The sequence below is a fragment of the Cavia porcellus genome, unplaced genomic scaffold (assembly GCF_034190915.1).
Source record: "Cavia porcellus strain 051 isolate PalLab524CR breed Dunkin Hartley unplaced genomic scaffold, mCavPor4.1 scaffold_10, whole genome shotgun sequence".
Classification (NCBI taxonomy): Eukaryota; Metazoa; Chordata; class Mammalia; order Rodentia; family Caviidae; genus Cavia; species Cavia porcellus.
In genome coordinates, this window is record NW_026947493.1 from 51875619 (window position 1) to 51898388 (window position 22770).

The following is a 22770-nucleotide window of genomic DNA, read 5'->3' on the forward strand; positions in this document are numbered from 1 at the left end:
TCACAAGAATAGTCACAAAAACAAAATAAAGACTTTCTTGAAATAGAAAATTACAAAGTGGAGATGCAAAATGCAACCTTAGCTCCATCCCACCCAGAACAAGTCCTGAAGTCATTCATATAGAAGAAAATGGAAGACATATACCTGATATTTCTCAAATGTTATCAACCATAGCAAAGAAACAAATTCATGAGTCTAAAGAGGAAATCAGGTCAGAAATAATGTTTCAGGAAAAATAAGGCCAAAATTTATAAAGGAAATGTTAAGCAAATCTAGAGTAGAAACGGATAAAAAATAAATGATGACAGGAAGGGAAGGGAAACTGAATTATCAACATAAGAAAGAAATAAAGTGCATAAAATGAATTCAAACAAAAATCCATTAAATTGAAAATTCCATTGAAATCTGTCAAAGTTGCTTAAAGGAAACTGAAGACAAATTTTTAGACCTTTGAAATATGACTGTGTGAAAAGATCTCTTGAAAATGAAAGAACAAGAAATAACAATTCGACAGTTGAAAGATGATGTAAAAAATAATACAAGAATAATTAGTGTGAATGACAAAGCAGGAGACAATTCAAATGACATAAAAAAGATTTGTAAAAATACTACCAGAAAATTTCCTCTAGCATAGAATAACAATCTGACATACAGATAATTGAGGCAATTTGAACATCAATTAGCCAAAACTAAAATAAAACTACACTACAGGCTTATAATAATCAAGATCCCAGAAATTCAGCAAAAGAGCAGAATATTACTAGATGTTAGAAGAATCACGATTACCTCTAAAGAAAAACACATCAGAGCCATGGCAGGTTTCTCAACACAAACCAGTAAGTCAAAAGTACTTGAAGAAAAGTATTTTAAGTCACAAAAAATTTCAAATCAGGTTGATGTACTCTGAAAATCTATTTTTGAAGACTAATGAATAAATGAGATACTTCCATGACAAAGAACAGTGGAAGAAATTAATGACTACCAAAACTATACTACAAAGTGTATTGAAAGATATTCTAAGCAGACATAAAAATGACCACAATTCAAAGAATAAAAACACAAAGAACAAACCAAATCAAGACAAGCCATTACAGAAAAAAGAAAAATAAGTAACTAGAAGCAGGGAAAGAACAAAACAAAGATAAGCCAATACACTTCATTTGTAACCATCAGTATAAATGTCCTGCATTCACCAATCAAAAGAAACAGAGATGCAGATTGGATCAAGAAGCAAAATTCAAGTATATGCTGTGCAGTAGCCACACATTTATATCTAGAAGGAATTCATAGACTGAAAGCCAAAGAATGGAAACAATAAACAATGCAGCAGCAACACCGATAAAGCAGGGATAACTTACCTTTTAGCAGACAGTGTTAACCAAAACCAAGAATGACAAGAAAGATAAAGAAGGTCACTACATACTTGACAGGGGAAAGTTGTGAGATGAGATAAGAATCATAACTATGTATGCACCAAATATGGGAGAACTCAACTGTATAAACAAATACTATCAAACATGAAAAATCAAATGAGCAAGAAAATAGGTATGATGAAGGATCTTAATACACCTCTGTAAAAAATAGATAGATTAACCAGAAAAAAAATTAGCAAAGAAATAACAGGGCTAAACCAAAGCTATGAACAAATGGAATTAGTTAAGGTTCATAGTGCTTCAAAAACAACATCAAATTACACATTCTTTTCAGCTGCACATGGGACATTTGATAAAAGAATATATAATAGCTCAAGAATATGTTTAAGCAAATGAAAAGAAACTTAAATTATTCCATGCTTATTATCTGACATAGTGCAATGAAAGTAGACATTAATGACAAAAGAAATTGTAAAAACCCAATACATATATGAAAATTTAATAACACACTCCTGAATAACCAATGGGTTATAGATAAAATTAAAGAAGAAATTAAACATCTAAAATTAAATGGAAATATGTATTCAACATACTAGGACTTGTGGGACACAATAAAAGCTGTCCTAAGTGGAAAATTTATAAAGGTGACTTCTCACATTGGGAAAGCAGAACAAGCACAAATTAATAATCTAATACTACACCTCAAGTTTCTAGAAAAAGAAGAGCAACTTAAGCCCAGAGCATATAGAATGGAGGAAATTAAAATGATCAGAGCAGAAATTAACACAATTGTGAGTAAAAAAATCAAAGAATGATTGAAGAGTTGTGTATTTGAACGAATAAATAAAATATACAATCCATTAACTAATATTACCAAAAAAAGAAGAGAGTCAAATTTATGCAATAAAGAATGATAAGGGTTAAATCACTACAGACACAGTGAAAATTCAAAACATCATTAGTATCAACTTTGAAAGTCTTTACTTTCATAGAATGTAAAGCACAAAATTAAAGGACAGATTTCTGGATATGTATTACTGAATCTGATTCAAAAAGACATAAAATATTGAATAATCCAATATCAGATAATTAAATGGAAGATATACTTAAAAACTTACCAACAAAGAAAAGTCTAGGTTCTGTTGATTCACTATGAAATTATACAAGAAGTTTGGAAAAAAATCTAATGGTAATGCTCCTCAAACTCCTTAATGAATTTAAAGTGAATAAATACTTTCCTACTCATTGTTGAAGGTAGGTATTACCCTGATACAAAACCAGAGAAAGATACAATCAGAAAAGACACCTATCAGCCAATCTCCTTAATGACAATAAAGGAAAAATCCTCAATAAGAAACTAGCAAACAGAATGCAGCAAATCATCAAGAAGATTATACACCATGACTAAGGGGGATTCCACTCAATAATGTACAAATGGTTCAAAATATGCAAGTCAATAAATGTAATAAAACATATCAACAGGCCCAAAGGCAAAACTCACATGACCATCTCAATATATACAGAAAAATCTTCTGACAAAATCTAACATTCATTCTTGCTAAAAACCCCACAGAAAATTTAAATAGATGGCATTTATCTCAATCTGATAAATACTGTCTATGAAAAACCAGCAGCCAACATCATACTTACTGACAAAAACTGAAAACTTTCACTCTACAATCAGGAACAAGACGAGAACTCCACTATCACTACACTTATTAAATACTGTTTTGGAAACATTATCCAAACAAATTAGAAAAGAGGAAAAAAAAAAAAGGAAAATGATAGGAATGGAGGAAATTAAATTATCATTCTTTGCATATGACAAGATATTCTACACAGAATATTAAAATGCAAAAATTCCACCAAAGACATTTAAATTTAATAGTCAAATTGAGTAGCATATCTTGATATGGACAACACTACAAAATCAATAGCATTCTTATACACAAACAGAAAATTCACTGAGAGAGAAACTAGGGACACTACATGCTTCACAATAGCATTAAAAAAACAAAATACATAGGAATGTATTTAACAAAGGAAGTAAAAGTTTTATATGCTGAAAATTACAGTGCTCTGAAAAAGTAGATTAAGGAGAATATCAGGAAATGGAAAGATATCCTTTACTCATGAATTGGAAGAACCAACATTGGGAATAGTATCCCAAAATTGTTGCACATATTTAATGCAATCTTGATTAAAATAACATTAGCATACATCAAATAACTATAGAAAGCATTACTAAAATTTATCTGGAAGTAGAAGAGACCTAGGATAGCAAAGACAGTCCTGCATGACAAAGAGAAAGGCACAGGCATCACAATCTCTGACTTGAAAGTATACTACAAAGTTACTGTGATAAAATCAGCAAGGTACTGGCAAACAAACAGATCTGAGGGTCAGTGGAACACATGACAAAATCCAGACACAACTATAAACACACTCAGTGACTTATCTTTGACAAAGGAGCCAAATATGTTCACTGGGAAAAAATAGCTTCTTTAATAAATGTTTCTGGAAAAATTGACTCTGCACATGCTGAAACTTAAAATCCATGACTATCACCATGCCCTAAACTAAAGTTAAAATGGATCAAAGGTCTAAAAATTAAAAAAGAAAACATGAAACCCACTGAAAGAAAAAGTAGGTGGAAATAGGGAAAACATAAGTGTAGGCAGAGATTTCATGAACAAAACCCAGACTCCATGGGAAATACTTCAAAGAATCACCAATTGGGGTCTCGTTGTATTAAAAAGCTTTTGCATACCAAAAGAAATCAAAAAACAGTGCAAAACTAATTAATACAATGAGAAAAAATTTTAGCCAATTGTCCATCAGACAATATGCTCTATCTAGAATACATAAAGCATTCAAGAATATTGCATCCTTCCCAAATCTAAAGATCCAGTATAAAAATGGGTAACTGAGATCCATATGCACTTCTTAAATGAAGAAATACAAATGGGAATTAAATACATGAAAAAATGCTCAACATCACTGACCATCTAGAAATGCATATTAAAGCAATACTGAAATTCCATCTCACCCCAGGAAGATTAGACACCGTCAAGAAATCAACCAATAACGAATACTGGAATGACAGTGAGGAAAAAGGAACACTTCTCCAGTGCTGGTGGAAGTGCAGACTAGTATAATTACCGTGGAAATCAGTGTGGAGATTCCTCAAAAATTAGGATTAGAAGTCCCATTTCACCCAGGTATTCCCCTTCTGGGGATCTTCCCTGAAGAATTAAAAACATCACACCACAGCAACATGTGTGCAACCATATTTATAGAAGCACAATTTTTCATATCTAAATCTTGGAAATAACACAAATTCCCATCAAGTGAGGAATCTATTGACAAGATATGGTATTCTCATACAATGGAGTACTACTCACCATTAAAAAAGGATAAAGTTGAGATTTTTATAGGAAATTTATGCAATTTAAGACTATACTCAAAAGTGCAATAAATCAGATTCATCTGTGCAAATAGCATATTGTCTCCCTCGTTTGAGAAATTGAAAGAGTAAATAAGGTCTAAAATGTACAGCAGATATTATAAAATGGTAACAAATTGTTCAAATGGAAAAAGGAACTAGGGAAAACATGCTAGTCAGTTATACTATTAATGTCTCTTTATTCATTAAAAAGGGAGGTTTGTGTTAGTACTAACTGGAAAAACTTTTATGCTCATGTTTTGCCCCACACAACTACTTCAGACATAGCAATAGGTCATGTATTATTATTATCCTTCTATCATTTTGTTGTGAAATTTTGTTTTACCTTTTGTTCATAAAATGAAAAGACAAAATTTTTCATTTATGAGTAAGGTTAATACAAATTTTCTAAAAGTAGTGAGATTTTTCTTACCATGACATTCTGTTTAACTTAAATACACACAGAGACACTGAGGAACAGATAAGAGCATTAAACATGAACTATTTTCAGTGGTAGAACAATAATCCATTATCAGCTCCATAATGCAGTATGAGATCTTCTACTAGCAATAATTGAACAAGAAGGATTTGGGTTCTAAAGCAGCTCTCATTCAGATTTCTTTCCTTGAAATTCTTGATGAAAAAAATAGGTGATAAAAAAGTCAACTAGGACTAGAAATGTTTAAACAAATTCAAAGATTTTCTTATTTAAAACCTCATTTGTATAAAATCACATAGTGTGAGAATCTATGAATATCATTTAAAAAGCAAAGGTAATAATATTAATATAAATGATATGAAAATAAAAAATTATATTAACTGGAAAAATGGTCCCTATTTACCCAATTGACTAATACTGAATGAGCATACATTCTTGGAGCCTTTTTTCCTTATTTAAAAATTTCTATTTTCAATACTCACATAGAGCAGTAGCTAATTCAAAACTGCATCACTATAAATACATTTACAAGGTAATATAGCTGTGACTTCTTAGAATGTAAAGGGAAAAAACAGTTATAAGAAATTTAGTGACATATATGAAGAAAAACAGAACATTATAGAGCAAACTAAAATATTTTATTCTGCATTTAGCCTCTGATATTTCACAAAGAAATGATGCCACTAGACTTAATAGTCACCAAGAGATATAGAAGGGCCAAGAGATCTGATTTTTAGTGAAACTAACTACAGATTCAAAGAAGTTATCTGCAATATTTTTGTCATTTGTATAAATTCCAGAAGTAATCTCTTCTGCCATTCTAAAAAACTATTTAAGGGTTGGGGAAATAGCTCAATGGAACAGTGCCTGCCTGGAAAGCATGAAGTCCACCAAAAATTTTTTAAAAATTAAAAAAGTTAAAATTTATTAAAGTACATGTTCTGCTTCATCAGGCAATATATTCCTTGGGACAAATCATATTTTGGTCATCCTTTTACATCTGCCACAGAAATTAGCAGTGTTTTCTTGTGAATACATTCTCAATGAATGTTGTTGCTAAAACTAGATTAAATTCAATAGTGTCACACAAGTGGCTAAAATATGAAATAATAATAAATACAACTTGATTCCACCCATTCACTAATAGGTCTTCAAGTGATCTTCGATTAAATAAAAAGTAGTAATTCATAACTGAGATGAACATAAAAATTAAATTGGCTATAATCACATGTTATTATTAGTACAGTAACTGCAAAGTTAAAAACAAAACACTTCTTGGGTGAGGGTAGAATTTCATTCTAATTGGAAGCAAATGAGGTTAGTAGTGGAATGAAACAGTAAAGGCCAGTGTAAAACAGACACTTAAGGAATAGTGCCAACCTTAACAACACCATTATTCCCTGTTTTATAGAAGGAAAATAAAGTGGCCAAAATTTGGAAAGCACAATATTGTTATATTATTGTACAAAAGAATAATACTCATCGAAATAGTTAGAAAAATTTACTAAATTAATATCCAGTATAATCAAAGATGATAGGAACATGTTTAGAAGTGAGCATTTTCAAACATGCCATACTTTGTGTATCTAATTTATGCTTTTTTCTGCTCATACTCAATAGTACATCTTTGAAAGCTTAACTAGGAAACATCTGTATACATGGTTGTGCACAGAATAAGTGCTGTTGATATATGACTTTTGCTTATAAAGAAATAATTTTATGTCAAAACAAACACACTAGAACCTATACATCAGAGTGAATTCTGTTTTTAACTCAACTTAGAAACTCTGTATTTACTTCATTGAACATGGAATGTACCACATTAGTTGGAAGCATAGCTCTTGTCATTAGAATGAGGTTAAAATTGCAGAAATAATTTATTTTTAAAAATTGTTAGATGATTGAGCTGAGAGCCTTCACATTGACCTACATCACCACCCTTTTATTTATTCATTTCTTTATTTTTTGAAATAAGATTTTGCTGTTGCTAAATTTTTCAGGCTGGACCCCAATTTGCAGTCTTTTCACCTCAGTTTTCTGAAGTGCTGCAATTATAACCTAATTAATAACCTAATATTCAAAAATTTTTATTTAGAAATATCCTCAAAATATTTTTATGATTGTTGTCATTTATAGAGGTACAACTGCAGCACATCTTTACATGTTATGGCAAGGGTTATTCTTCAATAACAAGCAGTTGTATTATTTTCTCTGGATAAAAGCTGATTTCGATCATTTCTGTTTTTCTCTGCCTCCACCAGAGTCTCAGAAGATAACTTCTGGTTAAAGAAACAATTGAATCACTCCTTGGTTTCCTACTTCTACAACTGTCAAGGAACACTAATTTAATAACAAAGCAATACAAATTTATTAGTATTCAAAATCGAAGATGGAGGTGCAGGTGCGGCTGCATTCCCTGGGAACTCAAGGAGAGAATCTGTCTCTTCCTTTCTTCTGGTATCCTGGAATATTTCTTGCATTCCATGGCCATGGTGGCTTCCACTGTCATCAGGGTCATCATTATGATTCCTGTGTCCCTCCTTTTTCAGACTTTCATCTTTTGCCTCCTTCTTTCTCCATAAAGATCTCTGTACTTATTTTGAGCCTGCTTGGATAATCCAAAATCATCTACTTATGTTGAGATAATTATCTTAATCATAGCTGCAAAGTCCCTTTTGACCTACAAAGTGATATTCCTATTGATCTGAGGATTAAAAGAAGCACACCTCTGAGGGTCATTGTTCTGTCTACCACAGTGCCAGATAACATAAAGTACAATCCTAGTACTGTTGTTCAGTCTGTTTTGTTTTTTGTTTTTGTGATTTTTTTAAAGCACATTACCCTTATTCTTAATCTTCACCTATGAAGTTAGACTCATAACAAAACCTTACGGTATTACTGTGAAGATTAGATTACACTGTACCATGCCTGTCAGCTTTGGTACTCAACAAATATTTAATATTTTTATTAGTAACATATGCAAATAAATTTACATTAAACAAGTCACAGATAATAAATGCATAGATCTAGAAGGCCTCTGTGAGAGATAATCTCAGTTTTTAATTTGACTGGACTGAATGATGCCTAGACAAATGGAATAGCCACTTTTGGATGGGCCTGCAACTGTTATTCCAACAGCAGTATGTGGGTCTGTTAATTAAGCTGGGGAGAGCGAGAACTCACCTTGAATGTGTGCATAATCAGCCACTTGCCTGGAGGCTCAGATAAAACATAATTTGGACTTATGAGAAGTTCTCAATACATCCTGAGACATTCTGAGGTTTGGTTGTGGAGGTGGCGGTGGTGGCAGTGGTGGTGGTGCTGCTGCTGCTGCTGAGGCTGAGACTGAGGCTACCATCCACAGATACCAGATTTCATATTCTTCAGAAAGCAGAATTGAACCAGCAGCCCTCTTGGAAATGTCCAGGTCTTCAGCCTCAGAGTAGAGCTGCATCATTGATCTCTCTTGTTCTATGACCTCTAACCTGCTGAAACAGGCAGCTTCTGGGTTGTTTTATTTTGTTTTGTTGGCTCCTTATGGCCATTGTGAGGTTTGCTGGTCTCAATTATGTCAATCAGTAAGATTAATCACCTCTGATAATAATGCATACATTCTACTGGTTATGTTTTTTCTGAAGAATGTCAGCTAGTATACACACCTGATAATTTGTAATTACAAATACAAATTTGGAATTAACAATGTTATTATTTAGATAACTAAAATAGAAGGTAAGTTATAAAATGAAGGTAGATTGATAGACAAAATTATTATTTTTCAATAATTTCAATGGATTCAATTATCAATCTAATGTATCTGCAGGGATTAGTTATAGGCTCCCTTGCAGATACCAAAATTCACACATGCTCAAGTCCTTTATAATGGAATGGCTCACAACTTCAATATAACAGCATACATTCCTAGTAGATTTTAAGTCACTTCTAGGTTATTTTCAAAACTTAATACAGTGAACATGCTATGTAACTGGTTTTTTATTTTATTGTTTAGGGAATATTGATAAAGAAAGTATCTGCATGTTCAGTATAGACACGACCTTGGTAAGCCCAACTACATAGCATAAGCCAGCAAAAATGTAACTTTTTCCAAGTATTTTCTGTCATTTGTTGAATCCACAGATCCAGAACTTCAGGCCATACAGAGTCAAATCTATATAGACTTGTTGAGTATCTATTATGTGAAAAAGCACTGTGTTACCCATATTTAGATCAATGTTGATTGCATAAAAAAAAACTTATAAAGAGCCTAGTGATAACACAAAGTCAAAATTAGTTTTGATTCTCTAATAAGAGCCTTGCCTTGATAATATACTCCTACTTTCCTGGAAAAGAGATGGTAAAGTAAAGATATTTGTGAAATTTCGGAAAATGTTTTATGGAGAGTTTTTAGTATAGCATTGGAAGAGTAAGCGGAGCCTAGAATTAAAAAAGAACTGTGATATAATAGTTTATAAGGTGGATGCAGTAATAGGAGGGTCTTGGGGTGAGGGTTTACAAAGAGCCTTGAAGAATAAATAAGCATATGATGCTGTCTATTGAAAAGTCGATCTAATGTATTTAAATGGGTTTTCCAGGAACATAAATGAACATAAATTACGTGAAACTTGTGTAAGACTTTCCTGGAACAGTAAACTGAGGTTGATGAAGACAATGGAATAGTAAAATAACATTGGTGAAGACAGCCTAATGGTACTGGTCCGTTATGGTAATGTAGAAAGAAGTCGTTCACTGCAGGTGGTTTCAGCTTTCATTTTGTGACTAAAGATGAAAAGGACCTAGTGACTACCCTAAGTGTATACGACAGGATGCAAGTGTTTTACATACATTCCAAAGGGATTTGCTACTAATTAATAATATGTATTTATCAAGGAAAAATAGGGAAAAAACATGAAGAAAATAAAGATCACCAAGTTCCATAGACATTATGCAACAACCTTGACATTTTGATATGTTTATACTATGTTTATGTGTTTAGTTTCTTGTGTAAATAGTAATATGCATATGATCAAACATACATACTTTTAAACAAAAATAGCAACAGTAATTATCAAACTTTGCATCTAGCATTATTTTTCATTTAATTCAAATGTGCAATTTATTTTCTAATGTTTTGTACAATATTGACAAGTTGGTCATATATATGCAGATCTATATTAAATTAGAATACATATATGATAATATATACACATACATATTCTAATTTATTTTACCAGAAAATTGTTGAAAATTGTTTGTTGATTCTTTTTTAAATGGTATTACAGACTTAACCCATGGCCTACACTCTGAGCTATATCCACAGCACTTTTAAACTGGAAAAAGAGCACCTTAAGTCATTAAATTGTTGCCAAGGTAGGGCTCAGACTTGCAAGCCTCTTGCCTCTCCCTCCTGGACTGCTGGGACTCAGACATGTGTTTCCTTGCCTGGCTTATTTGTTGTAGTTGTAACTTTTTTTTAGCATTCTCTAATACATGCAGTATCTGTCTTTTATTCTTTTTCATATTGTGAGATTTTGTTCCCTTCTCTCCTTTTTATCAGGGTGTTTGCACTACCTAGTAAGAAATTAGTGCATACACAATTCATTCTAGTCTCCTCTAGCCCCAGATCTCTTCCTGTCTCCAAAAATTCAATGACCTTGTTTTCCATCATCTACCTGTGTAAATATCCAACTTTACTGAATAAGCAAATTCACTAAATAAAAGAGTGAATAAAAAAACTACTATGAATGGTCATTTCTATATTAAAATATTATGGAATTTGAATGATTCACTTATCAAAGATTCTATAATTTGAAACTATGTTTTCAAATTTTAGAATATTTTAATGTTCTTTCAAACAGAAAATGATGAAACCTAGGAATTTCTTTTTACTTAAAGTAGTGAGAACACTTAATTTATAGTTATTTAAGGACTTCTGGAGTTCGTATTTCTTAGTAGCACTTGTCAATGACAATAGAGAAAAAATGACTGGAGGCTTCTATTTATTTCTTGTACTTTGACCAATATACATAAACGTAGCCATAAAATTTTTTCAAAGTCTCATGTGTGCCTTTTAAAAATTTGTGTATCACCTTATTTTAAAAGCTAATTTTTTTAACCAAAGTTTTGGTCAACTCTCCAGAAAGTGTAACAAGTTTTACTAAATCTAATTATGAAAACTACGTTCTGAACAGTGTTTATAATTGAGTTTCAAGGCCTTGGTGATCATAACAATATTCATAAATTATTGAAATTATTTGCATCAAAACTGTTTTGAATTAGAAATATAAGTCACTGAAAAAAGAAAGAAAATTTAACTAGCATGTTTAATAGTGTATTTTAAGTAGAAAATCTTATAAGCAGGAAAAGTGAAATAAATATATTTAAATTAATTGAACACCATTAGATTTATAATAGTAACAAGAAAAGGCCAGTGTCTGATAAACTCAGCTAAAAAGTTAGACAAAGTACCATGTAAAAGGCAAGGAAGAGCTTTTACCAAGGCAAAGAAAAGAAGTCAGAGTAGAAATGGACATTTATGTTATTATTTGTATTATCAACAAAATACAGAAGTCAAAGAAAGTCAATAGTTTAGGGGAAAACCTCAATGTTAGTAAAACAAGATCTGATACACAAAGAGGAGTGTTCTGTAACTTTGGAGAAACATATGGCCCAAGACTGGGGAGTGTCTCAAGAGCCGCAATCCTTTGAACAGGATTTTTCTCCAATCCAGTAGAAATAACAATAAGCACATCTACCCTCCCAGAATCTTCAATATATTACTGGAATAAACAGCTAATCTTCAAGAAAAAGCAGAAAGTTAAGTTAGAAATATGAAAAATGAAAACATAAGTAGGCTTAAAGTCATACTAAACTAGAGGAGTATATCAGAAAGAAATGATGGAATTTCCAAAGTCATGGATTGCATTTTTCATAACAATGATTAGAATAGCTATTACTGGAGCCACCTTGCTTAATTGACTCAGTACTCTGGCCGGGTAGGATTACAAGACTGCAGGAAGAAGCATTTCTTGTGAGAGTGCCTGTAATCCCTGACCTTAGAGTGGCTGAGAATGCAGCAGAGGCATTTTAGCAAAAGCTTCACTAAAAATCAAAAATACAAGAGACCTCAGAATGCAGCTCAATGTGAAATCTTTGGTACAAAAAATAAAATAAAATAAGACACAGGAAGAAATGAATAGACTCTATGAATATATATATATATATATATATATATATATATATTGGAAATCAACTACATTGAAAAGTAGTAGAGAGACTTAATACTGAAGTTTTTTGGTGTATTTTGCTGACATGAAAAATTGACAATCCAAGCCTTGGAATCAATTTATACATTGAACTATGTTTTGTACATAGAAACTTAAAGAAATTGATCTAAGAAATTGAGAGTAAAATAGTGTTATTAGAGGTTGGGAGAAAGAATGAAAGATTGGTCAGTAGGTATTATGTTGGATTTAGGTAGGAATAAATTCTGGTTTTCTTTTGTACACTAAGTTGATGATAATTAAAAATAATGCATATTTCACAGGAGTTAGAATGGAGAATTTTGGACATTTTTATCACAAAGTGATAAATGTGTAAGACGACGGATGTCATTACCTTGGCTTAATCATTACAAAATGTAGATTAAAACATCCCAATGAACCCTATCGGAAAGTAGAATTGCTTTTATTAAATAAAAATAAATACATGTTATTCAAATATCTTGAACAATAAACTGATTGAAAGTAGGTGTTTCAAAATATTTTGAAGAATAGAAATAACAAGTCAAGTGATTAATATGTGGACTACTTTTGAGGTGAAACTGACATAACAGTACTTCACTATTTCACAAAAAAATAATAAATATAAATACCTTAGAAACAAAATATAAAAAGGAACATGAGGAGTTTAAACCTGGTGAGAGTCATAAAATGAACAAGAATAAGACCAAGAATACAGAAGTGATTTATTGCTACTTGAGCATACATAAATGTGACAAAACCTCAATGAATAGAAAAATAAAGATGTTAAATGAGATGGTTATGGTAATTAGCATGATATGAATTATGACCAAAGATCAAAATTATGATTTGTATGGAATACAGGAGATGGAAATGAGGGCAGTGATTTAGAATATTCCGTGATCAGAATAAAATAAAATAGAACAACTTAAAATTAAATGAAGAAGGCTTAGCAAGGCACAAAAAAGATTTATTATAATGAGAAAGGATGGAAATTGATTTAAGGAAGTAGAAAGTAAAGAAGTGATATAGGAACAAAGTGGTATGTATATAAGATCTACTAAATGAATACTTAAGAGTTTTTAAGTTGTTTTTCAGAGAAATAAAATAATAGCACCTCTCCTTTTATTGAACACTGGCTAGTTGACAGACTCTCCCATTATAGTTAAAAAACAATATCCTTTGAAAACACAACCACAGAGCAGAGACTGGCAAACAAATATGCAGAATAACACAATTGTTCCTACTCCTATATAAAAAGCTTATGCATATAAGTCACAGAATTACTTTTTGGGATTACTTTGTTTATGATTATTCTTTTCAGAATTAGTTCATAGACATGACAGCCTATGTTTAAAAAATAATTAAGATAAATATTTCAAAGGATTATATTTAATTTTCTTGTTGGTAAGTAGAGTTGTTTTGAAACAACTATCCTGCAATTGTTCAGGGTGATCAAAATATTCACTAATTTTTTTCATATTAAGTTTTTGGACACTAATTTCAACATTATGTGACATCTTTCCAAATTAGTGAAAAGTAAAGAAGTTCTTTTTAAAATATCTCCAGTTTAAAAAACTGTTTATTGTAGTTTTCCAAGATAACATAAATCCTACTAAACAGTTCTGTAAAAATTATACCGTTATTGAAGATGACTCCAAATCACACTAAGGCACTACAAAGCAGTAATTTTTGCTAATAAAAAGTTGCAATACGGACAGACCAGAAATAATATCAATTGTTAACATTTTTTAGGCAAGGCTCAGAATGTTGTAAAGAAAGGGGTAAACAATTGTAAACATTAAGTATATATACAGCATCTTTGTACATACTGTTATTATAAGGAAAATAGAAATCTATACCAAAATTAATCTTTTGCATATTTATTGACTCAAAATTATTCAAAAAATATGAGATAGATTTTGAAAAAAGATGAAAAAATCAAAATTTTCCTCTTTGTAAGAATATAACTATTGGGGGCTGGGGATTTAGCTCAGCGGCATAAGCACCTGCCTTACAAGCAGGCGGTCGTGAGTTCAATCCCCGGTACCAATAAAAAGGAAAAAGACAAAAAAAAAAAAAAAAGAATATAACTATGTTGGTTTTTAAATTCATACAAAATAGATTACAGGATTCAGTGTCACATTTATATATATGCATATACATACAATGTGTAATGTGTAATGTTCAAATCAAGGTAGGAAATATGCACCACATCTAACATTTATCATTTCTTTATGTTGAGAACATTTAGAATATAATTAATTAAATTGCAGGAGTATATTTGAAGAATGAAAATTTGATTTAGCATAGAAGATAGAACATCACTAAATAACTGTGTTCAAAAGGAAAAACCATCTTTTCATTTAAAATAAAAAATATAATTTCTGAATTTTAATGTAGACTATAACTTTTATTCTATTATGTGACACTATTAAAACTAAGTGATAATAATTTCAAAAATATAAATATGAAGATTTACACTTATTTAAAGAGTAGTTATCTAAGTCAGAACACAAAAAACTCTTTTCTCGTCTTCATGGTAAAATACCTAAAGAGACTTTTCTTCTCTGATACCTGTACTTATACCATTTGGCAAATCTAATATCACCAAGAAGAGGCTCAATTTATTCCCTCACTGTCACTCAGAACAGTGTAACAAACATCAGAACATTTAATTTAAAAATGAAACGTTTTGAAATAGAAAACTTACAGTAACTACAAGTTTCATCAAAACTATCATAAAAGTAACCAAAGAGCTGTTTGGGTATAACTAGAAAAATTGATTAGCAAAGCTGGAAAAATTTCAGACATTTGTTTTAAAATGAAATGAAAGACCAGAATGAGAAGAGAAACAAAAAGTACATCTTCATGTTCAAAATTTATGATGAGTGAAACTGAAAATATTTCACACATGACCCATGGGGCCTGAATTAATTGCACGTTTATATTATTTTATTTTTCTTTTTAACTTGCTGGTTATAAATTATTATCTTAATGGTGGTGATTATCAATTATTATTGATTTTTAACATCTAAATTGTTAATATTTTTTATAACTTTTGGGCTGAAACAAGTATCAGAGTGCTATTCTTTGTCCTTGATTTATATGTTGTGGTTGTTGAGTGTCTTTATTTGTATAAAACAAACTTGATAAAACATTATCATCCCCATGTTGAACCAGTAGTTTCATTGACCCACATTTCTATACCTTTCATTTATTCTCTTATCTGCAAAGTACCTTATGGAATCCTTTGTCTTCTGATGTACATTCTGTTGGAAATAGCAAGTATGATGGAAATAAATTCTTGACTTTATTGCACAAATACCTTCAATTCCCTTTCATTCTTTCAGTGTATGTTACTAGATGTATAAGTCTAGGTCTTCTTTTAGTACTTCAGTTTTTATTGTCATCTGGGTTCATTCCTTGTTTTTGTTCTGAGTCAGGTCCTACTCTAATTTGCCCTTTTGCTAATACTGTTACTTTGTCTGCTTTTAGATTGATCTTTACAAGTTTTACTATGTTATCCCTTCATGGCTTTTGTTATGTTTTACATATTTGTGGCTGGTAAGATTATCTAAATCAATACATTGTTTCTTCCATCAGTTTTAAACTTATTTTTTTCTATTATATCTTTAAATATTGATTGCTTCCCTATACCCTTTTTCAGAGCTCAACTTCATGTGTACATTAGATCTGTTCTTAGTGTTTAGCTTGGCTCTAGCTCTTTTATAGACTGCCACTTTTTATTTATTTGTGCTTTGGTTGAGGTTTTTTTCTCTAACCCATCTGACAGTTCACTGATCCTCATTTTTTCTAGTTTGATCTATAGTTAACCCTAGACAAATTTTTCTTTGAAAAATCAATCTTGTTTGTTTTCATAATTTCCTATTCTCATTATAAGCTCCTTTATAATTTGGTCTCATATACTCTTAAACATATTAGTCATATTTTATAGTCTATTCCAGATAATTTTATTACTTAGATTTTTTCTGACTCTGTTTGTGTTAAGTGTTTCTTTTTTGATTCGTTGTGCGCAAGTTTTGTATTCTTGTGTGCCTAAGGTAGCTATTGATTTCTGTTTTGGGGATATAAAATATTTTTCAGAAAGTATAGGATTCCATATAATCTTAATGTTTGGAAAAATATTTACTTTGGTTAGTTATTTCCTTAATCCAATTAGGTATTGGATGAATCAAAAATTGAGTCGGTTTATTATGTATCATTAAAGTTAAAGCATAACCTTCTCGGAATACAGTCTCCTAAACTTGTGATCCCTTTTTCCTGGTCTATTCACTTTTTTGCCAAGTCCTGAGCTATGATTTTTTGTTTTTTTACAATTTCATTAGATTGCTTAATAAATCCAAAACCACTTTACTGAAAGTTTCATTTTTTTGTTTGAAAGGCAAAACTAGAGACATATATTTCATGACTACTCATCTTTCTCACATCTTAGTTCCCAGTTCTTAATCACAAAAAGTACATAGTATGGTGCAACTTTACTAGATGTTCAGCTAGATGGCTAGTTGAAGACCACTTAGGCTGTCATTTCTGGAAATAGATCAGTTCGTTCATACAAAATGAAAACATCTTACAGAAGACTGTTAAAAACCTAGATTGACTATCTTAAGAATTCTTAATGTTTCCCCTAAGAAAGATTACATCATTATAGCTCTGCTGTTCTTCAGAGCATCACTATGAACGGCAGGTGTGTATTTCACAAAATGAGACAACTTTAAGAATTATTCAGATGCTTTTAAGAAAAGTCTAGCACTCAAATCATAAGTACACTCACGACTCATAGTTAAATTTCCACACACAATCCATAAACTGTGGTGGATTTACAAATGGGCAACTTGTAACACCCAACTGAACTGAACCAGCATTTCTGGGTGTGGAAGGCCCACCTGACGATTGTTGCCAACAGTATAAAAAGAGAACTGGAGGGACAAATGGTGTGCTGTTGTTTTCCCGCAGAAGCATGTCAATCTGGCTTTCCAGATATGAATTTAGGTGTTCTTATTGTCAGAAGAGCTTGGCTCCTCATCATTGCTGAGGATGGCTGTGGTTCTTTTCAGAGGAGCTCTGGTCCTTACCTTGAGTGTCACTTCCTGGCTCCAGTGAAGATCTCTCAGCCTGTTAGCACAAATCCTTCATCCCACTGGCACAGACTTTCTATCTTCCACCACTGACCTTTGGACCTACCGGGTGCAGATCCTTGATACACATTTCCATGGTACATATTTGTGGACGCTAGCTCTCCAGCCAGATTTGTGTAGGATACTGCTGTGGGATTCAGGCCCTCAGCTGAATTCTTTGGATTTCTGGTGCATGGACACACCATTTTCACTCTTCCACATTTAACTTTTGTGTGAGTATTATAAAATTATCCTATCAATTTTAGTCCTATATTAAATACATTCTCTTGTAAACTCTGACTACAACACTAAGCCTAGAGTCATGGTTTATGTCACTGGCTCCAAGCCTCATTAATTCTGGACTCGACCAAATGTAGCATTTGTGATTGGTTCATTGTCTAGTGCTTGGATTGATGGTGTGAGTGCTGTACCTGCCTAGAAGTGGAGCCCGGATATGATGTAATGGTGGGAAGAAGGTGTGTCTCACTGTCTTGCCAGTTTCCCCTTTGCTGTTTGCAGCTGCCATGACTGTGGCCCGCCATGACACCCTCCCTGCCTTGGAGCCAACTGAATATGCACTGAAACCTTCAAGAACTGTAAGAAATAAAAATTTCCTTCTTTCATGTTGCATATCAGATATTTTGTCTTAGCAATAAGTAAAACATATCTAAGACACCTAGTTTCTTATTTTTTGTGGAGGTTGGTGATGGTGCTGGCATTAAACTCAAGCCTTGAGCAGGGGAAGCATGTGATGTGCACCTAGGCATTTTTAAATATATTATAATTGCATTTATATAATGTGCCAAGGAAATTTTCACACTTTCTATTAATGACACTAAAATGATTTGGAGAATTCTTGTTGGTTTGATTTTTAAATTTATTTGGTTCTTATACATATAAATAGTTCCTAGTAAATGAAAAAAAGAATATTAAGTAATGAGGAACAGCAAAATAAGTAACTGACAGTCTCAGATCCTTATGAATTACATGGCTCATAAACAAAACTTTAGTGTAGCTATTTTCTTCTGTTACCTGTAATCAATTAGGTAAGTTTCTAATCTAATAAGGAGAAGTGTGTGAAGATTCGTATTATTTATTTCCTATTACAATATTAAGTTTTTAATATATAAACTTTTAAGAACCACTACTCTCAATTTATAAGCAGATATGCTATCTGACATCAGAGCATCTAAGTCAGAAGAGTGCTGTAGCATTGTCACTGCTTTGAGCTTCCAGAATGGCCTGGTACAGAGAAAACCTGCATCATATTCTGTAATCTTGGTTGTCCCAAAAGACCCCACTGGAATAAACATGATATATATTCAAGACATCTCTTTTTCTACTCTGATACTTGCACTATGAAATTGACCTTGGATGAATTAGGAATGGTCTCCAGAGGATATCTAAGAATAATCAAATATTGTTAGGGTATAACCTCTAGTTTTTCTGATGATATTTTTCAACACTGGCACTAATTGGCAAAGCATCATCTTTAGGCCATCATTCACAAATGGGCACCCTATCCTTAAAAATTATTGAGGGACAAAGTATAAGATTTTAAGTCACACAATTCACTGACTGCTTTACAGTATGCCCTTCCTGATACTTTGTTTGTTTGTTTATTGACTCACGTACATGATGCTTTCTTCAATTTATACCTTTGGATTTTTTGAGTCATTTTCCCCTTGGTTTTCATGATTAATTTGCACTCTTCCCCTAATTCTTAAGTTAAATAATACTGTGACTCAAATATTATTTTGTTACCTGAGCTTAGTGGTGTAAGTCCTTGCTTTCCCCTTCAAGTGGTTGGATACGTGACATATTAATGATTTTAGAAATTGACAAATTGGACGATATTCTTTACCAGGAAGATGACTTTGCAAATTGATTATGCAGAACAATTTTTCTGTATGCCCAAATATATGCAGATAGATTTATCTGTAACTTTTATTTCATGAAATTCATTACTAGCAATTAAGTTACTAGAAGCTTTCTTAATAAATTGTGGTACTTCAATTTTTGGAAAATTATTCTGAATTCACTACCCACAAATGGAAATATCTTCAAAAATACTGTTAAGTCTAATGTACAGAAGAAAAAAAATATTTACAGCAACTTTTATGTATAATCACATATATACAATATATAAGTAGGTAGATATTTTATATGAATATTCACTCTTGTAAATATAGAAAATTGAAGCAAAATGTTAACTGTGTCTTCTAAGAGAGAGTAATAATGTAAGGTTATATAGTTTAACTGCAAATGTACATCTCACAATATTTGGATTTTTCCCTTGATGATCATATATTGTTTTCATAAGCATAAATGAATGTTAGGAATTATAATGTAGTTTAAAAGCCAAAAATATAATATAAGGGGAAACTTTGACTAGTGACAATGAATTTAGGAAGGACACAGCAATTATTGAATGTTTTAACTAGTCAAAAATGTGTTTCTCAAGTTTCTCAAAGAAAGAAAATTTCCATACAATTTTCAAACAATTTCAGTATAAGGAAATAGGTTACTCTGGAGTACCCTGGCAAGAAACACATTTTTTTTACTTTCTCAGGCAGTGGGGAAATTGCTAGGCTAAAATCTGAGTGTCCCTCTTATATCATAAAAGTTCTGCATCTAGTATTAAATCCTTAATGACAATTCTTTCTGCCTAAATAATGAGTTATCTCTAGGTGATAAAATCATCTGTTCTCTGAAATACAATTATTGGTGTTATCACATCTCTTAAGAAGCTTTCATTCTATAAAGTCAAAATAGACAAAAGGCAATCAATCTGTTAATTAGTCAATGTTGCTGAATGGGAACTATAATATAAGAACTAAAAATCAGTCACAATTCCAGGAAACTTTTTGAATAAAACAGATGGCTTGCTTCATTATGAAAGGAAGAGTGTAAGAGTTAATCTGGTTTCTTTAATGCAAGTTAAGTGATCCACCTGGCATGTCTGTTTCCTTTAGCTTTGGCGATTACTCAAAGTATGTCAACATACTAAAACTTATTTAAAAAATTCTTACATTTTTCCAATAATTTGATGCAATAACTTATAAATTTCGAACATTCTGCTTTTTAGTAAATATAAATATAACTTTTTCATATTTTCTTTATAGCAATAATTGATTAATGTAATTTGTGTATTCACATAGCAAGCAAATATTTATCAAGTGGCATCTATGTGCTTGGCAACCGGCTAGATATAAAAGACATAATGGACAATGCCAAAAAAAGTATACCTTGGAAAGATTCTGATTCTGGTATCCTGCAGTCCACTTCTATTCTATTACACCCTTTCTTTTAATTTTGAATTTTTGATGAACTTATAATTACTGGTAAAAAGAAATCTGGATAAACTTTTAGGTTTCAAAATCAGCTGTAACCAGTAAATGATTAAGAGGGATATGTTCAAAACATTAGTCTAGCACTCAAGAAAATGAGGGAAATAGGTGCCCTGTCCAATGTGCCTCATTATAACATTTTGCAATTAGGGAACCCTTAATCACACTTAAGACACAATTTAACTAGCTGCAAAAATTTTAAATGTTTAAAGATACAAATCAACTATAAGAAACTTATTATAGTATATTTTGCTTGAATGAGAAGTTTGAGGCAGAGGTATACAGTTATTAAATAGGGCTCATAAGGCCAGGGATTGAGCTCAGTGGCACAAGTACCTGCCTGGCAAACACGAGGTAATCAGTCCAATCACTGGTACCAAAAAAATAAAAAATAAATAGAGTTCATTGGTGGTATACTTTTAGTCCAGATCTTATCCCTTATGTTACACTGAAAATACTATTTTTTGTAAAAGGTAGTAAACTAATTATTTTTTCTTGTAACATTTGAAATCACGTTCTCAATCAGCACTAAATGGTAAACTTAAAATTAGCCGTCTGATACTTTTCAATTAATATCATTCACAAAGATTCATGCAATACATGCATGGAAGCATATTAGCAGATAGATAGAAACCATCAAGATTTAACTTATGCTGAAAACTGGAAATAATTTCATATTTATAACAGTCACACTTCATTGGGTGACTGAGAGTAACCGAATGCTTGGAAACTTGCATGTTTCTTGTAGAAAAATGATTCTGAATAATTTGACTCAGCAGGGCTGGAGATATAGCTTAGAAATTTAAGCACCTGCCTGGCTGGCGCAAGGTTGTGAGTTAGATTCCCGTTACCAATAACAATAATAATAATATAATAATTTGACTCAGCTAAATGAAAATTTTTGATGCGTGTCAAACACAGAGGTGTTCAATTTTCACTCCACTTAGAGTCTTTCCATTCAAGAACAAAGGTATGACAATAGAACATTCAGTCTGCTCCTGGGGCCATGGAACTTTTATTTTAAGAGAGCTAGTTGTAGGACCTGGGGCATTTGACTCTGTGCCTTTTAAAGATCTGCAGTATACAAATACCTGCTTAACTTATCTGCACAATCTTTCACTTACCTCTAGACTCCATTTGCTTAAAGAGATATTAATCCCTTTCTCATCTGGGATTTTGCAAAATATAACTGACTATACTTGCAAGTTGGTTTAGGTTATTGGATCCAACATGTATCCTTTAAACAGTCTGGTCAGTTATTAGTGACATCTATATGACCATACTATCCTTAGAAAAGATTGATCAGTGAAATCATTAATCCTGCATGGTTTGGGCAAGAAACAAAATCAATAAATACATATTGACAGTCTTAAGAAAACACAGGTACTTAGAAGAAAAGAGAACTGATTTCACATTCTAAAATTATTCAAGGATTATAAAGCTTTTGTGAAACCCAAATCTCTTCTAAATATGTTAGAAGAAGATAGCTTATAGAATCAGTTTATGTTCACAACCTAAGGGATCCCTAGAGAAATTCAGTAAATACTACTTAAAGACATCTGTTGACTAAATGTTATCTTACTTGGAGACATCTTGAGGCTTAATTATTTGACTTCAAAAGCATGTGTGAAATTTACACTTTCTAAGTTTTGCACAAAGGAATATCAAACCCTAATAAGTGTATTAGGGTATTCCAGAATCATATTCTAATGGTCTCTTTTTAAGATTGCTTTAAATGAAAATTTCATGACAAGAGAAAGAGCTCTGGTGAATGCATAGATGAAGACTAT